The sequence below is a fragment of the Sinocyclocheilus rhinocerous genome, unplaced genomic scaffold, assembly GCF_001515625.1.
Source record: "Sinocyclocheilus rhinocerous isolate Xijiao unplaced genomic scaffold, SAMN03320098_v1.1 scaffold779, whole genome shotgun sequence".
Classification (NCBI taxonomy): domain Eukaryota; kingdom Metazoa; phylum Chordata; class Actinopteri; order Cypriniformes; family Cyprinidae; genus Sinocyclocheilus; species Sinocyclocheilus rhinocerous.
In genome coordinates, this window is record NW_015652150.1 from 1,091,842 (window position 1) to 1,101,827 (window position 9,986).

Sequence of the window (9,986 nt, forward strand, 5' to 3'; positions counted from 1 at the left end):
CCTTTAAAGTTGTCCAAATGAAGTTCTTAGCAATGCATATTACTAATCAAAAATTAAGTTTTGATATATTTACGGTAGGAAAATTTAGAAAATATCTTCATGGAACATGATCTTTACTTAATATCCTAATGATTTTTGGCATAAAAGAAAAATCGATAATTTTGACCCATATAATGTATTGTTGGCTATTGCTACAAATATACCAAGACTGGTTTTGTGCTCCAGGGTCACAAATATGACAGTAAAAACATTTATAATGTTACAGAAAATTTCTATTTGAAATAAATGCTGTTCTTTTGAACTTATATGCAATATTTTTCCACAAAAGTATTAGGCAGCAGCACAACTGTTTTCAACATAACATAATGATAAGAAATGTTTTTTGAGCACCAAATCTGCATATTAGAATGATTTCTGAAGGATCATGTAACACTGAAGACTGGAGTAATGACAGCAGAAAATTCAGCTTTGCCAACAGAGGAATAAATTACATTTTAAAATATATTAAAATAGAAAAATTACCTCTTGCATGGTATTCATATGCAATTTCATAATTTAGTTGCACCATAAAGGTAAGAATTAAGAGTGAAAAACCTCACATATCTTACCGACATTAAGAAAGATGGTTTCCAAAAAACCAACTTGATCAGATTGGGAGACCAACAAACCAACGTAGACTGGTTTAAGCTGTTGTTTTCAGCAGGATGAGTTCCATCGATGGCCAGCAGAGGTTGCTGTGCTGAGCCATGCACAGTCTAAATGTGCCACCTGTGCCCAGCATGTACCTCAATCTCTCTGGCCGCCAGCCACGTAAATCACTCAATCAGACCTCCGGCAGCTCTGCCATCAGCGCCCTGCTTCACGTTTTACGGATAATCAGTGTTGTTTTTCTCTCCGTGCCACACGCACGCTGTTCTCAGTACAGCGCCTTACCCTCCCTGAACCTCCAAACCATTTCTCCACAGCGTCTCCTCCAATTAGAGTGCCAGCAATCTCCCCCCAAGTCCCACTGATTGCAATCAATGAAAGCACCTTCTAATTCTGTCCGCTCCATTTAGAAGCCCCCTTGGAACCAGTTAATGCTTAACCATTTGTGACAGAGTATATCATCTGAGACAAATGATAATCTGTTGTACCAGTGGCAAATCCCAGGCAATTCCCCTCATCGACTCTCAGCTCTGAGCCGTCACTTAAAAAATGGAGAACTTTCACTATTGTTAGAAGGATTGTGACAATTAGCAGAGCTGTATAAAAATGCATTCCTGCCTTATTCAAGATCACAGATATATTTGAATAGCATTGGCATCAATGACAAAGTGAGGGACATAATTCTCTCTTTGTTCTTTTTAATGATGCTATTAGTTACCACTTCTCTTCTTTGGTGTATGTTAGCACGCTAAAATATATACTTTTATACAGCAATGACAGTGACATGAAAGACATTTATAATGTTACAAAAGATTTACATTTTAAATAAATGCCATTCTTTTGAACTTAAGAAAGAATCCTGGAAAATGTATTACAGTTTCCACAAAAAAAAAAAAAAAAAAAAAAAAAAAAAAAAAAAAAAAAAAAAAGTTTTCGGCATTGATAATATGCCTTTGCCTTGACAGGAATAAATTAGATTTTAAAATATATTAAAATAGGAAACAGCCATTTTGAATTGTAATAATATTTTTAAATATTAGTGTTTTTTTTTTTATAAAATCAATGTGGCCTTGGTGAGCATAAGAGATTTCTTCCAAAAACATTAAAACAGTCTTTCTGATCACAAACTTTTGAATAGTAGCATTTACAACCAACATTTTGCTAAAATGTAATAAACTATGGCTGACTGAAATTTTTTAACCAAATTAAACTTTTTTAAAATGCCGTCTAGGTAAGCAACTCACTAGGTTTTGGAGCTATAAAATGTATGCTCAGATTAATGAACATAACACTCTGACACCAGGTTTTATTCAGTGCTGACTTTTATGATCTGAAGTAGGACTGATGTTATTGTGGTCTAATGAATGAAGAGGATGTGCTTGCATGTAACCTAGATGACAGAATAGGGCCCTTCTCCAAGCTGTGAAAGGAAGAGCCACATTAGCCACTGTTTTTGTGCAAACTGATGTCCCCATTTCTTTTTATGTCAGTCTGAAATGCAACAGCACAGATGAAACTCCTGACAAGTGCTATCACAACGGCAACCTGAAGAAAAAACACCTCAAAGGATGGGGGCAAAAACAAGAACGGCTCGCTTTTTGTCTCGGAGGAACGGGCTAATTATAAAACCTCATGACTATGTGGGTTTAACAAAGCATCGCAGAGAGCCTGGAGTCGTATACGGTTTGGTGTTCACCGAATGTGGGTAGTCTCATTCTCCGTTCACAAACAAGCTGTCTCTGTGCATCCCTGTATGCCTGAATACACTCAGCATGGCCGCATTGTTGCTGCGACATCCACAAACAAGCTTTTGTATGACTCACTCGCTCCTCTCACACTTCTCAAGCAGACACGTGCTCTCTGCCCCTTTTTCAGGGTGCCATCGTCTCCTCTTTGCATCTGCAACAAAAATGGAGCACCTGACTGTTTTCAAACGCCATCAAAGAGGGATTTGTATGCTCTATGTGTTTTGTGCCCTGTATTTATGTGTTACTCATGAGTCCACATCTTCCCTTTATTATAATATTGTTTAAAAAGACAACAAAAACAGAGTTCACAGTAAAGAGATGGCAGCAGAAAACAGAGCAGGCACAAATAAAGGAGGCCACTGCAATAAAAGCACATTAATTCAGGAGCATCAATAAGGTATAACCTTGTACAATACAAACACAAAGCAGCAAATGCAAACGCAGACATCTATCTGAGTTTTAATATTGCTGTGAAGCACAATTAAAGCGGTGATGCCTGTAGAGATGCAAAACACGGCGAATGGAGTCTGATTAGATTTAACTCATCTCACAATGAGATTTTATGAATGACTCTCGGTTAAGTGCTGTGGTTGAGGATATGGTTTAAGACATAGGTGTAAAATCATTTTGAGCTATATTTTGGGTTAAAATAATGTACTTTTAAAGTTTGAGTAAGTGAAGGGATAACAGATAAAGTTGAAATAGTCCAACATCTGAAGCAATAACTGACTAAAAAGCCAGTTTAGCTATAGGAAAAGAATAGTGAGAAGATACTGACATTATTTGCTCATTCTCATGTTGTTCCAAACCTGTATGCCATTTTTTAATGCATTTAATTCCCTAAAAATGAGAATTTTCAGTGAAAAAAACACTATAATATAGATCCACAAAAATCATACATAGAACTTGTTCACTACATTCCAAGTCTTCTGCAGTCATATGATAGATTTGTAAGAGGAACACATCCAAATTTAAGTCAAAATTTAATAAAATTGGTTTTGGGGTTTTACACTACCATTCAAAAATTGGGCGGAAATTTATACTTTTACTCAGCAAGGATGTATTAAATTGATCAAAATGACAGTAAAGGCATTCATAAAGTTAATAAATAAACCGTAATTTTTTAAAACCGTAATAATATTTTAAAATATTACTGTTTTTACTTTTATTTTTTAACAAATAAATACAGTCTTGGTGAGCAAAAGAGAAATCTTTCAAAAACAGTTAAATTATCTTATTACTCTTTTAAATATCAGTAAAATATTACTGTCCCATCTAATTTCAAACAGTAATATATAGGCAGTATGTATAAATAAATAAATAAACATCAGAGACATATAAACATTATCTGTTGTTGTATGAAAAACAGCTGCAGGAAGATACGTCTTTTGACATGACAGCCAATAATAAAAGTATTTTCATTTTTGGGTGAACTATTTCTTCAAAAGAGAAGTGTCAGAACCCATGACAACCACATGAGACCTTTTTGAAAAGAAAATAGTCAACATCTGTAAACCCATGAACCCCCGGACACACAAAGAATCCTCAGAGAGAGATCTCCGGAAAGCTATCCTGAGAGCAAGGTTGAGTTAGTTTTGTGATAAGTTTTCAAGCTCCTTCTGCACACTCACTGGTACTATATTAAGCCCAAAAGGACAGAGAAGGGAAAAAAAAGGTTTAAGTAGTATTAAAGCTGACGTCTCTCCCTGTCAGAGTCCTGATGAGGAAGTCTGGAAATAATCCAAGTAAATCACCTCTAGCCTGTGGTCAGCTCACTAAATAAATCTATCCAAATGCATGCCATTGGAAAGTAAACAAACAATAACAATTCTCCCCCTTCTTTACGTCTCCCAGCACTGCAAAGCCATCTTCAACTGACTCCCGGCACCTCGCTTGACTGACGTTTCAGCGAAGTTCCATTAAGGCCAATGAGATTAAATGGCCAAGGACCTGTGAGAGTGTTAGTGGAAAAACACAGTAGTGAAGGACAGAGATATTAAAGCTTTGTGCTGGCACCTCACTCATCGTGCATAATTATTCCCAAGGACTGCCATTATTTGGCCCTGAGGAAAAGAAAAACCTGGAGGAAGCAGGCTAATCAGGTAGCGTTTGTGGCTGACAGCGTGTACCAGCAACTGGAAGACAAGCGCAGTCCTGGTGCCCGAGGAGAACATGTGGCCTTTACTGGGTCTGATTGCTCTGAGATTGCCATCTGACAGTTTGGACAGAGGGTTGAGGGGGGCTTGTGTCTGTGTGGCCTTAATGTGAAACATCAGCTGACACTCAGAGCCGGGCTCGACCCACACACACACACACACTGCTTACTGCAGTTAACTTCAGGTGGGGGTGTCTGTGACAAGCCTACAGCTTGTTAGTCCAAAGTTGCCATGACGCACCTGTTGGTCTACTGGCCTCTAGCGTGAGCCTTCCGCCTTCTCATTAGAGAAGAGAAGAGAAGAGAAGTGAAGAGAAGAGAAGAGAAGACAAAGAAATGAGAACATTAAAAGAACAGAAGAAAAGATGACAAGTCAAGGGGAGAAAAGATGAGACAAGATGACACACCATGAAAGGAAAGACTTAAAGATGGAGAAGATGAGAAGAGAACAGACATGAGGAAACAAGATGAAAAGAGCAGATGAGATGTGATGTGATGAAAAGAATGATAGAACACACTCTAGAAAAATTGTGCTAAATAGCACTAAAAGTGGTTCATTGGCTCGAAATCATAGGGGAACCACTTTAAGTGCTATACAACGCCCATCTTTAAATGTAAAAAGATGTGAAAAGACAAGATGACAACTGAGACGAAGAGAAGAGGTAAGATGACAAATTAAGACATGATGTTTTATTAACAAGGTTCGGGAGGAGCGCGTCAGATACTTAGCCTAATTAACACAGGTGGAGCGCACTCAAGTTAATCAACATGGCATAAATACAGCTGACTTACCTCCATCCATTGACGGTTTATCAGCATCCCTCCTCCACCCCATCGCCTCACTTCGAGTTCATACTACACTTATACGGGGGGGTACTCTAGTAGACGTACGTGGTAGGCATATCTTTTTTTAAGCTAGACATTCAGGCTGACACCTAGAGACACAGAGTGAGGGGAAAAGGATTTCGGTATTATTAATTTATAACAGAGAGCCATCCAAGCCTTTTCATGTTTAATCGCTCGTCCCCTTAATAGGAATGTTTTATATTCCATTTTACATGACAGCGTGTCATTGGGTAACAAAAGAAAACAACCAACCCTGGCACTCTTGAACAACACGCTAAACGGGAAGCCTGGGAAAATGTATCACATCTGGTGCATGGCTGATCTCTTCCATCGTTGCCAGGAAGAAGTCTCTAAATCCCATGTTGAAAGACGGCCATTACACAGACATTAACTGCTTTGTTGGACATGTTTGACAGTGTCAGAGTGTGTTAATGCAGAGCGGATATCTTAAAGACACATTATATGTCATGAGAAGCTGGCTTTTTTCCAAGCTAAACATGCCATTGTATGTCTAGCACCCAAGATCTCCTCAACAAAACACAAAAGAGCCTCCATTCAGTAAGAGTGGGGCTCAAACTGGACAAAACAGGATGAGAGGAGAAGAGGAAAGACAAGAAAAGAGACATAACATTAACATGTCAAGACTGATGGGGCTATACGAGAGGAGAAAAGATGAGACTAGATAAGATGAAATGACATAAGGAGAGGAAAGAGTTGAGGTGGGAAGAGAAGTAAAGAGAAGAGACAAAAGGAGAACTGTCGAGATGAGAAGTTATGAGATGACAGTGAGATCAGATGAGAAGAGAACAGGCACGAAGAGACAAGAAGAGCAAATAAGAACACATTAATAGAAAAAATGAAAGGAGAGGAGATGAGACAAACAAAAACAAAGAAATTAAACAATACAACAAGATATCAAGACCGTTAAGACAAGAGAAGAGTCAAGAAGAACAGATGGGTCAAGACAAGAGGAGAAAAGATGAGACTGGATGGGATGATACATCAAGAGACAAAAAAGAACAGATGACACTGAGATAAGAAGAGTCAAGGCGAGATGGAACAAGAAAAGAATAAACAGACAAATGAGACAATATTATGTCTACATCGATTAGCAAACAGTTTCTATTTTAACATCTCTTTTGTTTCCATTGGGTCCTGAACTAATCCCTGTAAAATGATGCAGTCAAATGCTTCACCCAATAAGCCTTTTGTAACCACTTAAGATTTATAAGAGAGAAAATACTGCTTAAGTTAGAAAATGTAAAATTAGAGGCAATGAGTTGGAGAAGTAGAGCGTGTCTGATCACCGAGATCCCAGTTTGACCTACCAGGGACAAGACTCGGGTCAAACATCTCAAGAAACACAGCTGGCAGTGCTTAAATGTGAATGAATCAGAACACTTGATGCTCCATCCTTTCAGCACTTTGCATTGCAATTTTGTGATAGATCATGAAAATGCCTATAGAGGTGTGCAAATATCTCATGGCTGACTTTATGTACTCCAAGAATTTATGGAGAACACCAAAACAGCGCTGAAAGTTTCTCACGGCACATGCTAGCACAGTTAACCTTCCACATACAAACCATAAAGACTTATAAGTTCTCATAATGATTTTGCTATCTTCTCTCGCTCACTCCTCCGGTCAACCTCTATAACCTCGTCCCTGTATTCATCTTTATCTGCTATTGCTTCAGACGCCCTACCGAAATGGGATGAATCTAAAGGCAGGGGCGAGGAACGGCATCAGGAGCCCACACTAGTTGCTGGGAAATCAGAACGCAACTATGCTTCATAAGTGAAAGGTACATGTGGTGAAAATTGACAATAGTGGCTGTGTAATCCCTTTATGAAAAGCAAATTGAAGTTCATGCTTGAATACAGCTGGCAAAATGGCCCGAATTCGAGACATCAAGTGCTGCGGGTGAACGCGGGAAGGGGTAATTTATGACAAGCAATTTTAAGGCACAATGCCACGATGACCGCTCATCTGCAGAGACGTACGTGGTAGGCATATCTTTTTTTAAGCTAGACATTAAGGCTGACACCTAGAGACACAGAGTGAGGGGAAAAGGATTTCGGTATTATTAATTTATAACAGAGAGCCATCCAAGCCTTTTCATGTTTAATCGCTCGTCCCCTTAATAGGAATGTTTTATATTCCATTTTACATGACAGCGTGTCATTGGGTAACAAAAGAAAACAACCAACCCTGGCACTCTTGAACAACACGCTAAACGGGAAGCCTGGGAAAATGTATCACATCTGGTGCATGGCTGATCTCTTCCATCATTGCCAGGAAGAAGTCTCTAAATCCCATGTTAAAAGACGGCCATTACACAGACATTAACTGCTTTGTTGGACATGTTTGACAGTGTCAGAGTGTGTTAATGCAGAGCGGATATCTTAAAGACACATTATATGTCATGAGAAGCTGGCTTTTTTCCAAGCTAAACATGCCATTGTATGTCTAGCACCCAAGATCTCCTCAACAAAACACAAAAGAGCCTCCATTCAGTAAGAGTGGGGCTCAAACTGGACAAAACAGGCCATGAATTTTTAAAATGACAGCTTTGAGTAGAGTATGACTGGAATGGGATTGGGTGTAGATGTAACGGTCACTGTCTTTGACAGTTAAAGACAAAAGCCTCCTATACCTCCTCCTCCCTGACATAAAGCCACAGAATAACATGAGACACCACCATTAACCTTTACCAGTTGAGGCATGTGTGATCTTTGTGCTGATGGGTAATGACCAGGGGCGGATTTAGTGAATTGGGGGCCCCAGGCAAAATATAGGAATGGGGCCCTATACATTTGCACACATTTTCCTAGATCAACCTTGAGGGTCCTTTTTTGTTGTGATGCTTGCTGCTGCACAATGGTGCCCCATAGTTGTGTCCAATGTTTCTACATTTTTCATGTACATGTTATAATGGCTTTCTTTCATTACTTGGTTCCTTCTCATAAATGAGTAAGCGGCATTTAAAACAATTATAAACATATAATACACACTGTTTCTCAATATTTAATTACAACTTCCAATGCATAATATTTTCATCTCCTTCAAGCAGGATACACAAAAAGCATGTTCAACTCGGATGGTTGTCGTTGTAATAAACACCGTAAACAGCAACCATTCGAGTGTCCGCGCTTAATGCGCATCTCCTATATGAAAAGCATTTTAGGGGGCCCTTGGTTTTTGGGGGCCCAAGGTGGTCGCCTACCTTTGCCTAATGGGTAAGTCCACCCCGGTAATGACTCCGGTCTCTGAGGGATTTTACATGTCTTGTGTGCGGAGGTACAGACATTCACCCAACGGTTCCTGATAATTGGACAACATGGAGGCTTTTTATACCATAGGAGAGATCAATGCAGTAACAGATTGCACCCTAATCTCATGATAACAGCACTGAGCTCTTCACCTAAATGGATCGTTCAACCAAAAATGAAAAATCTGTCATCATATGCTCACCTTCATGTTGTTCAAGCTTCCATGGAACAGAAAAGAAGATATTTTTCAGAATGTCCAAGTTATTCTCATTGCCTATGTAACTGAATAAAGACCAAAAATGATGAAAAAGAACCATAAAAATATTTTTTTTTACACACAATATAGAGCAGTGGTTCTTAATCCTGGTTCTGGGGAGACATACAAAATTGTGCAGAACTGGGGGTCCCCAGGACCAGGATTATGTACCACTGGGTTAGACTGACAAAAAAAAGTTTGAGAATCCCAAGTTTTTTTAAACCATGTAATGGATTTGTCCAAGGAATAGACAAAAGATTATAGCATTACTGAAAATCTTTCCCTCTGCAGTAGCTATCAAATACCATTCAAATATATGGGAATAGGCGTGGACCATAACTTTGAAATGTAATTTATATTTGCTTTAAATTTGTTGTCAATTAAATGTCATCCTGTCACACTGCATCATGACACACCATATTTGAAACTCATTTGCAAAGAAAATTTTGATTTCAGATTGAGGGTCCATTCATTTGTTCTACAAAGTTATTGTACACTGTGCACTACAAAATAAATAAATACATAAATAAAATTCAAAGTTGCAAATAAGATTATTACTATGTATGTTTTACAAGAAAATACTATTTCAGTTTTTTTGTACTTCAAAATTTCAAGTTTAATTCAATATGATACTTGCCATTTCATTGTAAATATTTGTGAAATTTACTATGAAGTTCTGAGTGAAAATTGTTTCAAAGTAAATCGTACAACAATTTATTTTTACATTTTACACTTAACAAGAAAACACTACTTGTCTATTTCAAAATTTCAAGCTAAATTTATTGTGTTATTTCCCATTTCTTTGTGATTATTCGTGATATACTAGCAATTTCCTATTTCTGTCAGGACCACTATCGTCAAAGATGATTGACAATTAGCATACAGTTTGGATTGGCGGTATGGTTCTGTTCTGGGCAAGAACTCCCTGCGCCTCCATGCAGCCTAGCATGGATGAGAGCAGGGAGAGCAGCAATAACCCCCCAGGGTAAACAGAACAGAACTAACATAAATGTATTGCAGATATTGTTAAAGTTCAATCATTTTATGTACACATTTTAGAA